Source organism: Coenobita brevimanus, chromosome 101 (genome assembly GCF_032717465.1).
Source record: "Coenobita brevimanus isolate Jiangsu-jjx chromosome 101, ASM3271746v2, whole genome shotgun sequence".
In the NCBI taxonomy this organism is placed as follows: domain Eukaryota; kingdom Metazoa; phylum Arthropoda; class Malacostraca; order Decapoda; family Coenobitidae; genus Coenobita; species Coenobita brevimanus.
In genome coordinates this window covers 1,611,979-1,627,234 of record NC_137054.1, presented here as the reverse complement: position 1 = coordinate 1,627,234, position 15,256 = coordinate 1,611,979, and the positions used below count along the sequence as shown (strand labels likewise).

The following is a 15,256-nucleotide window of genomic DNA, read 5'->3' as shown; positions in this document are numbered from 1 at the left end:
GCAATGGAAAGGACTGAGTCATAGTATCAACTTACACTGTCACTAAGCTACCTGTACGAGAGAGAGAGAGAGTACAAAATTCTCCACCAGATTTGTTTCATTTTGAAGGCTCCAACATGCTTGCATGTGTCAGCCTTGGTCAGGTAATGGTGGCTCTCCATGCTGTTCGATCTCTGACAGCTTCCCTATTCAGTCCCTTATCCCCTAGGTCACACTCAACGACATCATCCCAAGTCTTTTTCAGTCTACCTCTCACAATCCTACCCCCTACATTAACAATTCTTATTTTCTGCACCCAATTATCATTCCCATCCTCTCCACATGCCCAAACCATCTCAATCTACCTCTCCTCATCACAACACCAATACACTCCAGTCCCATCCTACCCCTCAACTCTTCCATAGTAAACCTAGTCCCCCCAGGCCTAACATTCAGGGATGCACTGCACATCCACCTCATCACTGTCATTTCTGTACATCTGACCCTGCGGATATCCTCTTCCTTTACTGCCCAGGTCTCACTACCATACAGCATTATATTCCTAACACATGCTACATACAAAGAGACCATAGCACTGAGGGAGAGCCCTCTCAATGTCAGGAGAGGCAACAGCTCCCTGAACTTCTAACCACTCCTCACTCCAGCCACAGAGCTAGCTCCAGTCCCACCTCCAGCACAGAACATGTCTCCCAAATAACAACATTCTTCCACACACTCAAGAGACTCACCAGCAAGTTCTATCCTTTCACGCCTGACAATTTCCACCTACTCTCCCCAACACTCCATACACAGGAAATCAGCATTATCTCGCAGCCTACCTCTAATACCACTACACCTCTTATGCAACCACTTATCACAAACACTGCACAAGATGGAATTGCTTCCCATGCCCTTGCGACAAATTGCACATGGCCACTCTCCCTCTTCTTTGACAGCACTGCCACCAGCCCTAGATACCAACATTTTTTTGTTTTATTTGCATTTACACTTAAGCCTTTGTGCCCCATACTATCTCTCCATTTCCTAAATCTTTCCACTCTATCAATTACCAAGAGACTAGAATATGGTGCCAGTCATAAAGAAGTGCTATGGAGAGGATGCAGAACCACAGTATTGTCTTATTCTGGCAATGAACTAAGGGAAATAAGCTGCAAATGTACGAATATCCCTACCAAGTTAGGGAATAAAATTTTATCTTTTCTAAGCTTCAATCTCACATACACCTTTATCACCCTATGTTTTTTTTTTTTTTTTTTTTTTTTATAAATATAAATAACAACGGAGGAAGGAAAAACAAATGGGTAAAAAAAAAAATAATCCATACACCACATTACTGGTGTCCTCTGTTCATAAAATATCTGTTACAGTTAGACTTGAACAGTTGTGGGTTGAAATTTGGAGGAAAACAACTCTGGGGAAGCGAGTTCCAGAGAGATGCAGCTCGGGGAATGAAAGAATTCTGATAGGCAGAAGTTCTGCAATATGGTTGAGTGACATTCCAGTCATGAGCGCTACCAGATGCCGTGTAGCACGAGGGATGGCATGGATAGGTGGCACCATGGACGCAACTTCGTCTGAGCATTTGCCAAAAAAATATCTGTAAAATAATGCAAGGGAGGCAACATTCCTTCTTACTTGCAGGGGAGGTAGTTTATATGTAATGGCAGGGTTGTTAATGATTCTAACAGCTTTATTCTGAATTTTGTCTAGTTGTCTTAATGCAACCTCTCCACAACCATTCCACAAGGGTGAGCAATATTCAAGCTGAGAGCGCACATGACTCATAAATTATAGCTAACTGCTCATCGGCGAAGAAGTTACGGACTCTGTACAATAATCCAAGTTTCTTTGAGGCGGTTTTAGCAAGTGATCTGACGTGAGAGGTCCAGCTGAGGGCAATGTTAAGTGAGACACCAAGAATTTCAATACTTTTGGAGATGGGAATATTAGTAGCACTGAAGGTAATGTACGAATCTGGCAATATCTGTCTATTAGTAAACTGTATATATTTAGTTTTACTAGCATTAAAAGAGACAAGGTTTATTGTCCCCATTCACTGATTGTAGATAGATCTTGATTTATGGAGATGGCTGTACTGAGTTGAGAGGTAGAGATATTAGACTTTGTAAATGGATGTCTGAGTGTGAATGAACTATGTAGTGAGTCATCTGCATATGAGTGAATGGGATTGTGAGTGACAGATAAGAGATCATTAATATGAACCAGAAATAGGGTTGGCGCCAGAGCTGATCCCTGCGGCACGCCGGCGTTAATTGAGTGGAAATTCGAATATACATCATCTACTTTTACTCTTATTTTCCTGTCACTAAGATAAGAAGAAATCAAAGGAACAAAAGACGTTAGTCCATAGCAAGGGAGTTTGGACAGCAGGGAATGGTGCCATACTCTGTCGAAAGCTTTAGAGATATCAAGAGCTACTGCATGAGTTTCTCCAAAAAGCTCAATTGATTGATGGATGGTATGAGTTAAGAGATTGAGTATGTCAATGGTGGATCTTTCGTGGCGAAAACCGTATTGTCTATCACTAATTAAGTTGTTGGATTCAAAATGTTTAACAATATGCTTATTAATTAAAGTTTCAAATACCTTACCAAGAGAAGATGTGACAGCTATTGGTCTGTAATTGGAGGGGTCAGACGAACTTCCTTTCTTCGGAACTGGGTGGATATTGGCTTCTTTCCATGAATTTGGGAATAAAGAAGTACGTATGCATAGTCTGAATAATTTAGCTAGGACAGAGGCAAGTTCAGGGGAACATTTTTTCAAAACAATTGGCGGAATTCCATCTGGGCCTGGAGCTTTGTTGGTAGGTAAATTGTCTCGGATGGATTTTACGTATCTTGTCTGTATTTTAAGTGGGGCAATTTCGGGAGAATCAAGTTCCAGTACTGAGACATTCTGGCTGGCATCATCTACGGTAGAGTTTCTGGCAAAGGTACTAGCAAAGATATCTGCTTTCCCACGTGGGTCATTTGTAATATTGCCGTCCGAAGATTTTAGTGGGGGAATGGAAGATGACTTGTTAAAGTTATTATTGAAAGAATTAAGAGTTGACCAGAATATTCTATTGTCATTAGGGTTGTTAGGTAGTTTTGATGCTTGCTTTTGAAGAAAGTTTGATTTAGATAGATTTAATACAGCTTTTGCATGATTTCTAGCAATTTTAAATTGGGAGAGTGATTCAGATGTTTTTGATTTTAAGTAAGAGTTATATGCTAATGACTTTTGGGCTGTTGCTCTGGCACAACTGCCATCAAACCATTTTGGAGAGTTTGATCTTTTAGTGAATTGTTGACTTGGTATGAATAAATCCATACCAGCTAGTATTAAGTCGCAAATGTGGGACTGGGTAGAATTGGGATCACTAGAGAAGAAAGACTGCCATGGAACATCAGCAAGATAATTTCTAAATCCATCCCAGTCTGCCCTGTCAAAGTGCCATTGGGTCACCCTGACAGGTTCAGAATGGGGAGGTGTAGGAGGGTTAACTAATGAGGCTTTGATGAGATTGTGGTCAGAGGATCCAAGTGGTCACAGTACCTCTATCCTGTATTGATCTGGATTATTTGTCAAGAATAAATCCAAGAGACGGGCATTATGGTCAGGATTATCAGGTATTCTGGTTGGTTGCTTTACCAACTGGGTGAGATTAAACGATTCCGCAAACAGCTCGCATTCTAAACCAGCGTCGTCAGTCCGGGCAGAATGCAATAACCATTCAACATTGTGTATGTTAAAATCACCCAAAATGGTAATTTCATTGGCAAGGGCAAGGTTACTCAACTGAGTGGATATGGAATCAAATACACTGGGTTCCGAAGAAGCATTGGGGGAACGATAATCTACACAGATATATTTGGTAATGTTTTGGCAATTTAATTTATATAATGAGTAATCAAAACTGGATGAAGTGAAGTTAGTGTCAACTGCATATTGGGATTTGATATAACAACAGGTGCCGCCCTTGTTATGAAAGTTTGTAAGGAGATGGTAACCGGGAAAACAAAATGGAGATATATCGGTAGAGGGTGAGATTTGTGGTTCTGTGAGGAAAAGGGCCAAAGGGGATATGGACTGAAGGAAAAAATGAACCGAGTTTATATTTGTGGTAAGGCCGCGGATGTTGGTAAAGAATATGGCCGCACCGTCACCTCTTCGCCGACGAGCATTCCCGGAAATAGCAACAGTCGCTGCCGGCACAGTCGCTTGATGGCGACCGGGAGGACCCTGTGCCTCCAGCCCTACCCTGCCGGTGGTGGCAATCTGAGGTACCACCTCATTTGATAGTAAGATTGCAGTGGCCATTACTAAAGATGAGAATAGAAGATGTGATATGTTATGCGCATGTAGTGTGGTGTAGACAGTTGAAGGTAGAGGTATTATGAAAGCATGCTGGCCTATTCTCTGTGTAAATGAATGCACTGAAAATGTTCAGAAAAGGGAGATGGTCAGGATCAAGTCCTGAGGGCTGGTGAAACGGGAGCTCCAGCTCTCCCTATCACCAGCTTGCCATCAACCTCGGGAGTACTGCCCTGTTCGACTGGTGCTACAGTCTACTCCTCATAAGTAGAGGGATGCTTTCATGTGGCGGCACTGATATGACAAGGAGGTGGAGCTGCCCAGTCATACAAATATGCCTCAGTCCCCTCCCTATCCCCCAAACAAAGATGGTGGATTGCAAAAGGTCAGCCTGCAGTCCACTGGGTTTATGTTAAGATTAGTATGGAGTTGCAAGTACTGTAGTACAGATGTTCTACCCTAACAGAAATCTGTACACCTTTTTCAGCTTAGTTAATGGCCAGGTATTATCAGATTGGAGGGGTAAATCTGACTAGTAACCAAGGATACTCATTCCTGCCTCATAAATATGGGTCACTTAACATTACACAGCCACTGCTTAGTATCTGAGTTTTGGGGGTGATTCAGTTCTGTCAGATGAAGATAAATTGAACTATACCACCCTACCTAAATCCACTCTCCACTTCACCGTACTTAGCACACACATCTTTAACATCAACAGATTTTCTTACTTCATATACAGTAATCCCTCATTTTTTCCAAGTGCCAAGGAAAAAGACACCAGCATAAAAGTACAGAGAAAATCTGCATCATACATACACACATACATACATCTAATTTTGAGCTGCCCCATTTGAAGCGTAGGAGCCTAGGGCTAGGCAAGTTGGTCCTGGCATTTAAGATGAGTGACCATTCTCACACATCCTTGAGTGGCATTATATGAGCAATAAACCCCAAACACCCCTTGGATTTAAACCTACACAGCCTCAATCCAGTTGGAGCGCCTTAACCCACCCCATCCCGACCACTTTTTCACCACTGACTCCCCCCAATCCCGACCATTTTAGGAAATTTTTTTTTTTTGGCTAAAATCTTCGCTTTTGGTGAGAAACATCGAAAATTCATAGAGAAATCGCTCACCTGAGGTTTAAAGTACTCGATACAGGTAGGAGTACCTCCTTACCTTTCGGGGTTTTCTATCAGGCTGGCACCAAAGAAAACGAGTTCTATGGGAGGATAACTATTTCACACCACTCATAAACAGTATTTATTTATTTACTTGGTACGAATTTATATGTAGTACAAGAGTACAGTAATCCCTCTAATATCCGAACGCCCAATATCCGAACATCCCCACTAACCGGACATAATCCTCCTGGGATCCAATATTCCCCAAATGGGCCAAAAACCGCAAAAAATTCGAAAAAAATCTGACTTTTTTTCCCTCCCATAATTTGAAATTCCCGCCTGGCGCCAAACAGCTGTTACACCATGGTCCCTTCACCCCTTCCTTCCTCCCCCTCCCCCCTCCCCTGTCAGGTTGCCATTTGGTATTTTTCATTACCAAGTGTGGGCCAATTTGGTAATGAAAAATTCGTTTGGTAATGAATTAGAATAATGCATTACCAAATGGATTTTTCACATGTATGAGGATACACAGGATGGAGATGGTGGATTGTTTGCTCTCTCTGATTAATCTGCTACCCTACATAGTGTGAAAATAATCAACATGGTGTTAGTTATAAGTAGAGTGATTACATGTATTTCCACTTGTATATATAATGTGAAGAATATATGCTAGCTTTACGAATTTGGTAATGAAAAGTTATATTTGACAATGAAAGTTGAGGAGATTGGTAATGTGGCTGTTGCGATCTGGCAACTCTGTTACCCCACCAACATCAACAGTCACAGCTTAACTCCGATGGAGAGCAGATACTCATAACAGTGCAAGCCACAGGTGCTTGTTTTTTGTGAATAAACAGTGAATAAACTGCAATACCTTGCCACTAAAACACACGGGAATTTACAGTGTTGTGCAGTGTTAAGAAATTAGAATTTAGAGTGCAGAGGATTAACTGTGGACTGCAAACTGGCGGTTCAAACCAGTCCAAGAGCAAGGGACTTGTAAGTACCCAGAATGTTTAATATTGTATAAACTCACCTCTAAAACCTCATTTTATGGTTCTTTTGCATTTATTTCAGTCTTTTATGTCCCTTATTGGTGTGATTTGGGTCTTAAATAGGTGCAATGCAAGTCCAGAGGGAGTTGTATAGGTGTTTTTCAGAGTTAGGGTCCATAAGTACAAGTCCATAAGCTGGGGCCCAATATCCGGACAGGACCACTATCCGGACCTGCCTATGGCTCTATTGATCCGGATATTGGAGGGGTTACTGTATATTGGTTTTCAAGCAGTAATACAGGCATTATAAGCATTGTTTCACTCACTAATACCTGACCTTTTTTTGCCATATTACCTGATCATCATTTCTAACTGTTTCTTCCTCTAATGCTATGTAAAGTTTGTCCTCCACATTGTCATTGATTGGAGAATCACTCTGGCCCTGAATTTCATACCATGGCATGACATGGCTTTACTGGCCAGGTCACTGATAACAGGTGAATTGCTGAGACAATGGCATGCAGGGGGGGGGAGGAGGTCATGCTGGGTAAGGCATTGTCCCTGCCTGGCATCTTGTAGAGGAAGGTGTCACGTGTATACGTACCAAAAATCACTCGCGAAAATTGAAAATTGTGCAAATTAGGGACCTTGCAATTTTTTCGCATTTATGTATGTCGACAGGATTGGCAGTGACAAAACGTGTGGATGTTAAAGAACGTCGACGGGACGCCAAGGGTTAATTACCCACTAAACCACCAGACGTCATAGTTTGATTACAGTATATGGTTACCACCCAGCATAGTAAATGGTTTCCTGGTGTAAGGGAAACCAATTGGCTTGTGGTTCAGTGCTGAGTCAGCTATAGACAGAAGGATAAGGAGGGAAAGAAGGAATCTGCAAATAATTAAAACCCAACTAAGGTTCCTCAAAGCACTAATTTAATAATACTGTATGACTAAAAACTCCTTGTAGGGCCCCAAAACTTTACCTGACGTTACATTCTACTTGTCTAAATTGTACCATTGGATAATTTCATGAAAATGAATGGATGATCGTAGTGTTGGTTATTTCACAATTAACGTTCACATCACAGTTTCGTTTATCATTTTGTATCATTTATAAAGGCTCCAACATACATGTGTTGGCCTTTGTCACCTAATGGAGGCTCTCAACACTGCTCAGTCTCTGTCAGCCTCCCTATTCAGTCCCTTATCCCTGAGGTCACACTCCATGACCTCGTCCTAGGTCTTTTTTGGTCTGCCTCACAACCCCACCATCTCACTTTCTACACTCAACTGCCATCCTCTAACCTCTCCACAAGTCCAAACCATCTCAATCTACCTCTCCTCATCACAAACCATCTCACTCTACCCCTCCTCATCATAATCTACACTCCAACATGCTCTATAAACGATGTACAAAAGCTGAATGGAATAGTTTAAATGGCTAATGCTTTAAGGTATGTGATTTGAGATACACATACGAGTAGAATCTAACAGTAATATTTGACTATTGATGAATAATAATGATGATGATGACGACGATGACAATGATGATGATGATGATGACAGAGACACAGATGATGAAGATTATGCCAACAAAAAAGTGATGAGGCTGAAGATGACAAAGTAACAAAAGTGACACTGACAATGATGCGGATGGAGATGATGATGACGACGACTATGATCATGGTGCAAAATATTTATAACCCGTGGACAAGAACACAACACACCTGTCTAACTTCTCTACCAAACCACCGCAATTAGATAAGAAAATAATAAGTTGGAGAGAGAGAGAGAGAGAGAGAGAGGCAGGCTTAATCAGTGACGAGAACTGCTTTCAGAAGTTAATAATGTGCTGTATTACAGTAATTTTACCTCCAGTTAAAGTAGTATCAAATTATCAAAACTGTATATCTATCTACCTATCTATCAATAGCTACTGTATTCAACTACCAATGTATGAGGTTAAGGTCTGTCTACAATAATTCTGGTACAGTAATATTATTTTGCTTCCAGTAAAGGTAATATATCAATATCTATCAATATTGTTTATCAATTGACATCATTCATAATGTATCTATAAATTTAAGATCTATTTATCACTACCCAGTCTGTCTGCTTACAGTTATATCCTTATTCCCAGAAGGGCCAGCCAAAAACCACCTGCCTCCACTTAATACTCTCCTCTACTATCAGGCTGCTCTCTCTCCGGTATATACCTCCCTCACTCACCTCTCCACCTCATCCTTCCAACTTGTGTGTGTGTGTGTGTAATTCACCGGGTCGGTCAGGATCACTTGATGGTCGTGATTGTCAGCTTTTACCCTCCCGGAAGGGAACTGAAAGCTCATATAGTCCGATCTAAGGGCAAGGCTGTGACCTTCACACACGCACACCCCCGTCCCCTTGCTCAAGGGGGACAGTAACCACCCACTTTGTCAGTGAAACTTTTCGCAACCTGAGCGAGACGCGAACTCCCGTCCACCAGTTGGCAAGCGGGAACGTTACCACTGCACCAGTGAGCGGTGTGTGTGTGTGTGTGTGTGTGTGTGTGTGTGTGTGTGTGTAATAATACATTAATAAAACCTTCCAATAATCACCATACAATTTTGACTGCCCACCAAAAACTTCAGTCAATTATATGTGAGTGATACTACTGCTTTCATTTTTATTATGCCCCTCCATCCACTGAAATCTTTTAATGTCACTATTTATATATATTTTTTTAAATACTATATGTAAGTCAGTCACATACAAGTTACTCTCATTTAAGATCAAAATTTATACAATAAAAAAAAAAAAAAATTTGCATTTTTTTTTCTCAATTTACAACTGCATTTTAATTTACTGTCTATGATACCTATCACGATCTTTTTAGATGAGACTGCCATTACTCTGTATTTATAGTACCTACGATCACCTAAAAGGCGCAATTTTTTTTTTATATATGACTACCACTATTATATTATTTATAGTAGCTACTGTCAACCAAAAAAGAACCATGTTTTATGCATGATCATATTTTTCATTTAGTTTTAGTTGCTAAAAAAAAAATATATATATATATATATATATATATATATATATATATATGATTACTGTTTTCACAAAACTGATATGATACCAGCATTTGATCATTAATCCAGTCAGTTTTCCAAGAATGTAAGCTGATCCTGCAGTGAGATTTGAAAATTCCCCTGTATTTGAACTTCAAAGACTTATCCATACAAAAAAAAAAAATCCCCCCCTATGTCTGTCTGTCTGTGTCTCTGTCTCTCTCTCTCTCTCACCAGCACAACACTGATGTTGGTATTTTCATCAGCTAAGGAAGCTCCCTAACACCTTTTCCCAAGTGATTTATTTTATTACACCTTATGTCCTCTTCTGTTAAATAAATCCTTCCAATATCACCTACCACCTTTTCCTACATGACTTATTTTTATTATTACACCATACTGTCCTTTTCTGTGTTAAATAAATCCTTCCAATATCATCTATTACACCTTACTATCCTTTTCTGTGTTAAATAAATCCTTCCAATACCATCTATTACACCTTACTGTCCTTTTCTGTTAAATAAATCCTTCCAATATCGTCTAACACTTTTTCTAAGCGATTTATTTTATTACACCTTACTGTCCTTTTTTTGTGTTAAATAAATCCTTCCCATATCACCCAACACCATTTCCTACGTGATGTGTTTTGTTTGTTACACGTTGCTGTCCTTTTCTGTGTTCAATAAATCATTCCAATACTGCCTAACACCTTTTCCCTGGTTTTCATCATCATCATCATTGCCATACGCCATGTATCCCAAACGGGGTGGCCAAGGGCTTAGAGTTAACTGTTTTACAGGGAGGGGCACTAATCCTCCACGAACCCCACTTGACACGTAGGGATGCCAACAGCATCTGGTGTTCCCAGGCGGTCATCCATCCAAGTACTAACCAGACCCAATGTTGCTTAACTGCTGATTGGACGGGAAGTGATGTACTCAACCTGGTTTTCATTTTGTTTATTAAACCTTACTTTCTTCTTCTGTTAAATATATCCATCCAATATCAATTAACACCATTTCCTGTGTTTTTATTTTGTTTACTAAACCTTTCTTCTGTGTTATATAATAATCCTTCCAACATCACAATACTCTGCATAAATCATGTACAAAATGATACTAACCAGCCATATCCAAAAATAAATTGCTAAGGAAGAGTTGTTAGGGAGCTTCCTAACCAGCAAGAATACAAGTCAGAGTGGCCTTCATGTGGGCTAGTGAACTACAACACACCCTTGTTTTAAGATAAGATGGGCTTTAAAAAAAAAAAAAAAAAAAAATCTATTCCATAAAACTTCAGCATATATTGAGGTGAAGTTGGTGAATGTGCGGCGGGGTTGGATGGTGGGGAATTGGAGGGTGTGAGTGCATTTGAGTACTTGGGTAGTGTGGTGAGTAGGGATGGAGGTTTGGGGGGTGGGGTGCTTGACAGGGTGCAGCAGGGGGGAGAGGTTGCTGGTTCTTTGAAAGCAGTGATAAGAAACAGGGAAGTGAGCATGGAAGTGAAAAAGTTACTACATGACAGTATTGTGATACCAACTCTAACGTACGGAAGTGAAGTTTGGACGTTGTTGGAAAGACACAAGTCAAGAGTGAGAGCAGTGGAAATGAGTTATTTAAGAGGAGCCTGTGGAGTCACATGGAGAGACAGGCTGACGAATGAGGATATAAAGGAGCGCTGTGGTGTGGATGTGGATGTGATAGGAAGCGTTATGAGGAACACACTGAGGTGGTTTGGCCATGTGGAGAGGATGGAGGGTGAAAGACTGACGAAGAGAGTGTATGTGAGTGAGGTGGAGGGAGGAAGAGGGAGGGGGAGGCCGAGGATGAAATGGAGGGATGGGGTGGAGAGGTATATGAGAGAGGGGGGTGTGAGTTGGGAGCAGGGTAGTGAAATGGCGGGGGACAGGGCATCATGGAGGCAATTTGTTTGTGGCCACCCCAAACGGGATTGAGGCGTCTGGCAATAGATAGATAGATAGATATACTGAGTCAATTATAAAACGGGTTCAATGGGGATACTGTACGGTACTTTTTAGTAATGGGTCACCCAATCAACGTAGTCTATCATCATCATCATTATCTAAATTTTGTTATCACTTTTACTCTATCCTGACCTCCCTCTATCTTGAATGCTCGTTGTGGCAATGGATTACCACCTCAATATGATGCTAGTCATGAAAAGGTGCTATGGGAAGGACACAGAGGGGTAGTCTTATTCTATCAAGCTACAGTATCTCAATTTTAGGCAACATCTGGTACCTAAATATTTAAATAATGGCACTCATTTTTTTGTCCCATGATTTTTTTTACGACGACCTATGTTTATGTTTTGATTGGTGGCTGTAATTTTTTGGTTCTAAGTAGCCAGACTGTGTTTGTGGGCATAAACCCACTGGCCCTAGATGCATTTCAAATCCTTAACTCTAGCCTCGACACACTAAAATCACGAGTTTGTAGTTGAAAATTGCAATGTGGTAAATAACTGAGGTGTCATCAAATTTCAAGTTTTCCAAATCTGAGAATCTGCTGCACATTTCAGCCCTATCCTTCTTCTCAACTCTTCAGTTGCAATCCTAGCCTCCCCAGGCCTCGCAGTCAAGGATGCACTACACATCCACCTAATCACTGTCATTTCTGTATGTTAGCGCCTACAAATATCTTCTTCCTTAACTGCCCAGAAAAATGGAAAACAATTGCATTCACTCACATATATAATGAACTTAAAGTTTTGCTGGACATTGCTACTCCTCATCCTGCCCTTGGGCAGGAAAGGAGGTCCAGATGATGATGATGAAATTTTTGGTGAACTAGGCCTATAAGAAACTGTAATAATCCCAAAATACATTGATTATCAAAACACTTCTGAATGAAAAGATTCACACACACACACACACACACAAATCAATCACCTAAATCTCAACACAATGTATAACTTCAAAATGCAAAAATAATTATAAAAAAAATGCAGATGAGAATATCAAAACCGAAAGAAGAATATGAAAACTGAAAGAATGGATGTCAAAAAGTTCCATACAAAACAAAAACATGCAGTATAAACAAACACTGATCCTGCAGTAATAAAAAAATAAACACATGCAATGACACAAAGAACTGTACTAAACATACTGCAATAATACAAACAATTACACATCATAATGAAAAATGAACATCATACACAATAATAAAATCAGGTGTAAACATAAACCATACTAAAGACTGCAATAACAATACACAAATTCCACTGCAATACACACAGCTGATGAAAATAAACACAAACGATAAACATAATAAACAATGAATCTATTAATTAAGAGGAAAATAATCTGACTTTTTTGGACTCAATAAACATGACCAAAAGTAATTTTTCTCTCTCAATATTTACAGATCCCCCATATTTCCAAAATTGCACCTCTCGTATTTCAGGATTAAAGAAATGATAAAGGTAACTAAAATGACACACACACACACACACACACACACACACACACACACACACACACACACCAAATAAGCTGAACTAACCTTAATCATTTTCTCCAATCCATCCACCCACAAGATGATACCCCTATTTTTGTGACCCCATCCGAGCTCGATCACAACGGACTGGCTAGAGGTTTGGGTCGGGTCTTGGGTTGACGGGGTCTGGAATGGCTTCACTCTGTAAGGAACCGTCAAATATTAGATAGGTTGCAGGCCAAGGTTTGTTTAATCTTGTCTGACAAAGATCCCTAACCTCTTTCAGCTCAATTAATGATCAAATGTAGTCAGACTAGAGGATAAATTTCATTAATAACCAAAGATACTCATTTCTACCTCAAAATTTGTAGTCAGAGTGGTGTATAAATTTGACTAGTAACCAAAGAGATCCATTCCTATCTATATATAGTCAGACTGAAGGATAAATTTGACTCATTCCTACCTCAAATGAAGTCAATGGAGGATAAATCTGAGTAGTAACCAAGGAGACTCATTTCTACCTCAGATCTAGCCTAATACTTATCAAATTTCATCCAACCATCACTAAGTATTTAAGTTGCATGAGTGATCTAATTCCCTCAGATGAAAGCAGACCAACTACACAGTCTCTCATAATCCAAACCCAGTACTGTACTTTATTTATAGGACTATAACTAGGTGTAAATCAGCCATCTCCCCATCTGCAATGTTGAGCTTTAGCATGAGATTAATACCAGAATTATTATTTTATTTTATTATTGATTATTATTAGAATATGGTGCTAGTCAAAGAAGTTCTTAGTAGATTATCACTAGAATATGCTGCTGGTCACAAATTGGTTCTTGCAATCAGCACTTGAATCCGCTAGTTACAAGAGTTCTTAGGAGATTAAAACTATAATATGATGCTAGTCACAATGAAATATACCAAGACTGACTACTACAGTATGGTGAGAACATTATACTGGAGCTGTATATTTTACTCTGCAATACTATACTGTAATGCATGTCTCTCCTTTATTGTATTACATGTCTTTTTTTCAGCATGAATTATTGCATGCACAGTACAGTAACACAATATGCACCATGACTTGTTACCTGGAAACTTTTTTTTTTTTTTTATGTTCAGACAATTGCTGGCACCATATAAAGTTCTGTACAATAAAGGGTTTTCACAGAGATTATATCTCCATTAGAGTGGCTGGTGTGGTAGTACAGTATTTGTATATCGTTCATAAAAGCTCCAACATACTTGCATGCGTTGGCCTTGGTCACCTAATGGCGGCTTTCCAAGAAACAAGTGCAAACTTTCAGCTATCGATCATCACAATATCTGGCGCTTTATGCTCGGCTCTATCGAAGCAATATCCAGCAAGGAAACAGGAGGTAACCAGCGGTCTTATGCAATATCCGCCAGTGAAGCATATCACTTGGCTCAGACACGGGAGTCAACTGGCATCCATGAAAACCTCGCAAGGCGCCAGCCAATCAGAAAGTGTTGTGGCAGGGGCCCACTATGTGTCATGGGTTGGGACTGGATTAGGTTATACAATGCTCTTTATAGACAATACTGGAAATTAACCTAATCTATGCATATACTGTATTATGAAGCTTGAATGAAGTTTTGGAATGGGTTACATTATTTATTTTTTTTACAATACTGTACTGGAAATCTATAACCTAGGAGAGATGGATGGGGTGGACAGAGACAGAAAGAGATGGATGGGGTGGACAGAGACAATGTTCATTTGAATAACTCAAAATTTACAACAAATAAAGTAATAAAAATAGAAAATAAATGTATGGGGAAAAAATAGCATTACCTGTGAAAAAAAAAAAAAAAATTGAACCTTATCCATAATTAAACAGAAATAAAACAGAAGAAATGACTATCTGCAAAAACAAACAAAATAATTCTAAATTGGCCCAATTCAACATAACCAATATATATATTTAAAATACAGAAATATAAAACATTTTTTGGGGAATTCCAAGTACTTACATTCTTAAATAGATACAAATATTTCACCGAGTGCTGCAGGGCATCTTTGGAAAACTGCTTCGTATTTTAGTAGTTATGAATATCTACTGTACATCTGTAAAAATATGCATTACCTTCACCCAAACTAAACACTTTCCTGCTCTACCTCCCACCATTTTTCCCTCTCCTTCCACCTCCACAAACTCCACGTATTACCAAAATTTTCCTCATATTAACAGAATATCTGAAACAAGCTTACCAATGTGAATATTTGTGATTTCCTTCGCCCCTCCATCAATCCACCTCTGCACTGTGAT

General features: G+C 39.6%; 1 long non-coding RNA gene across 1 annotated transcript in view; it reads right to left on the bottom strand.

Moving 5' to 3' along the window:
• LOC145414851 (uncharacterized) overlaps nt 1–15,256 on the bottom strand; it is a 23,093-nt gene extending 7,837 nt beyond the window's left edge. Inside the window, exons 1-2 of the long non-coding RNA XR_013899978.1 lie at nt 15,199–15,256; nt 13,026–13,161 (exon numbers count right to left, since the gene is read on the bottom strand). This is a non-coding gene — a long non-coding RNA (uncharacterized LOC145414851). The remainder of the gene's footprint in view (nt 1–13,025; nt 13,162–15,198) is intronic.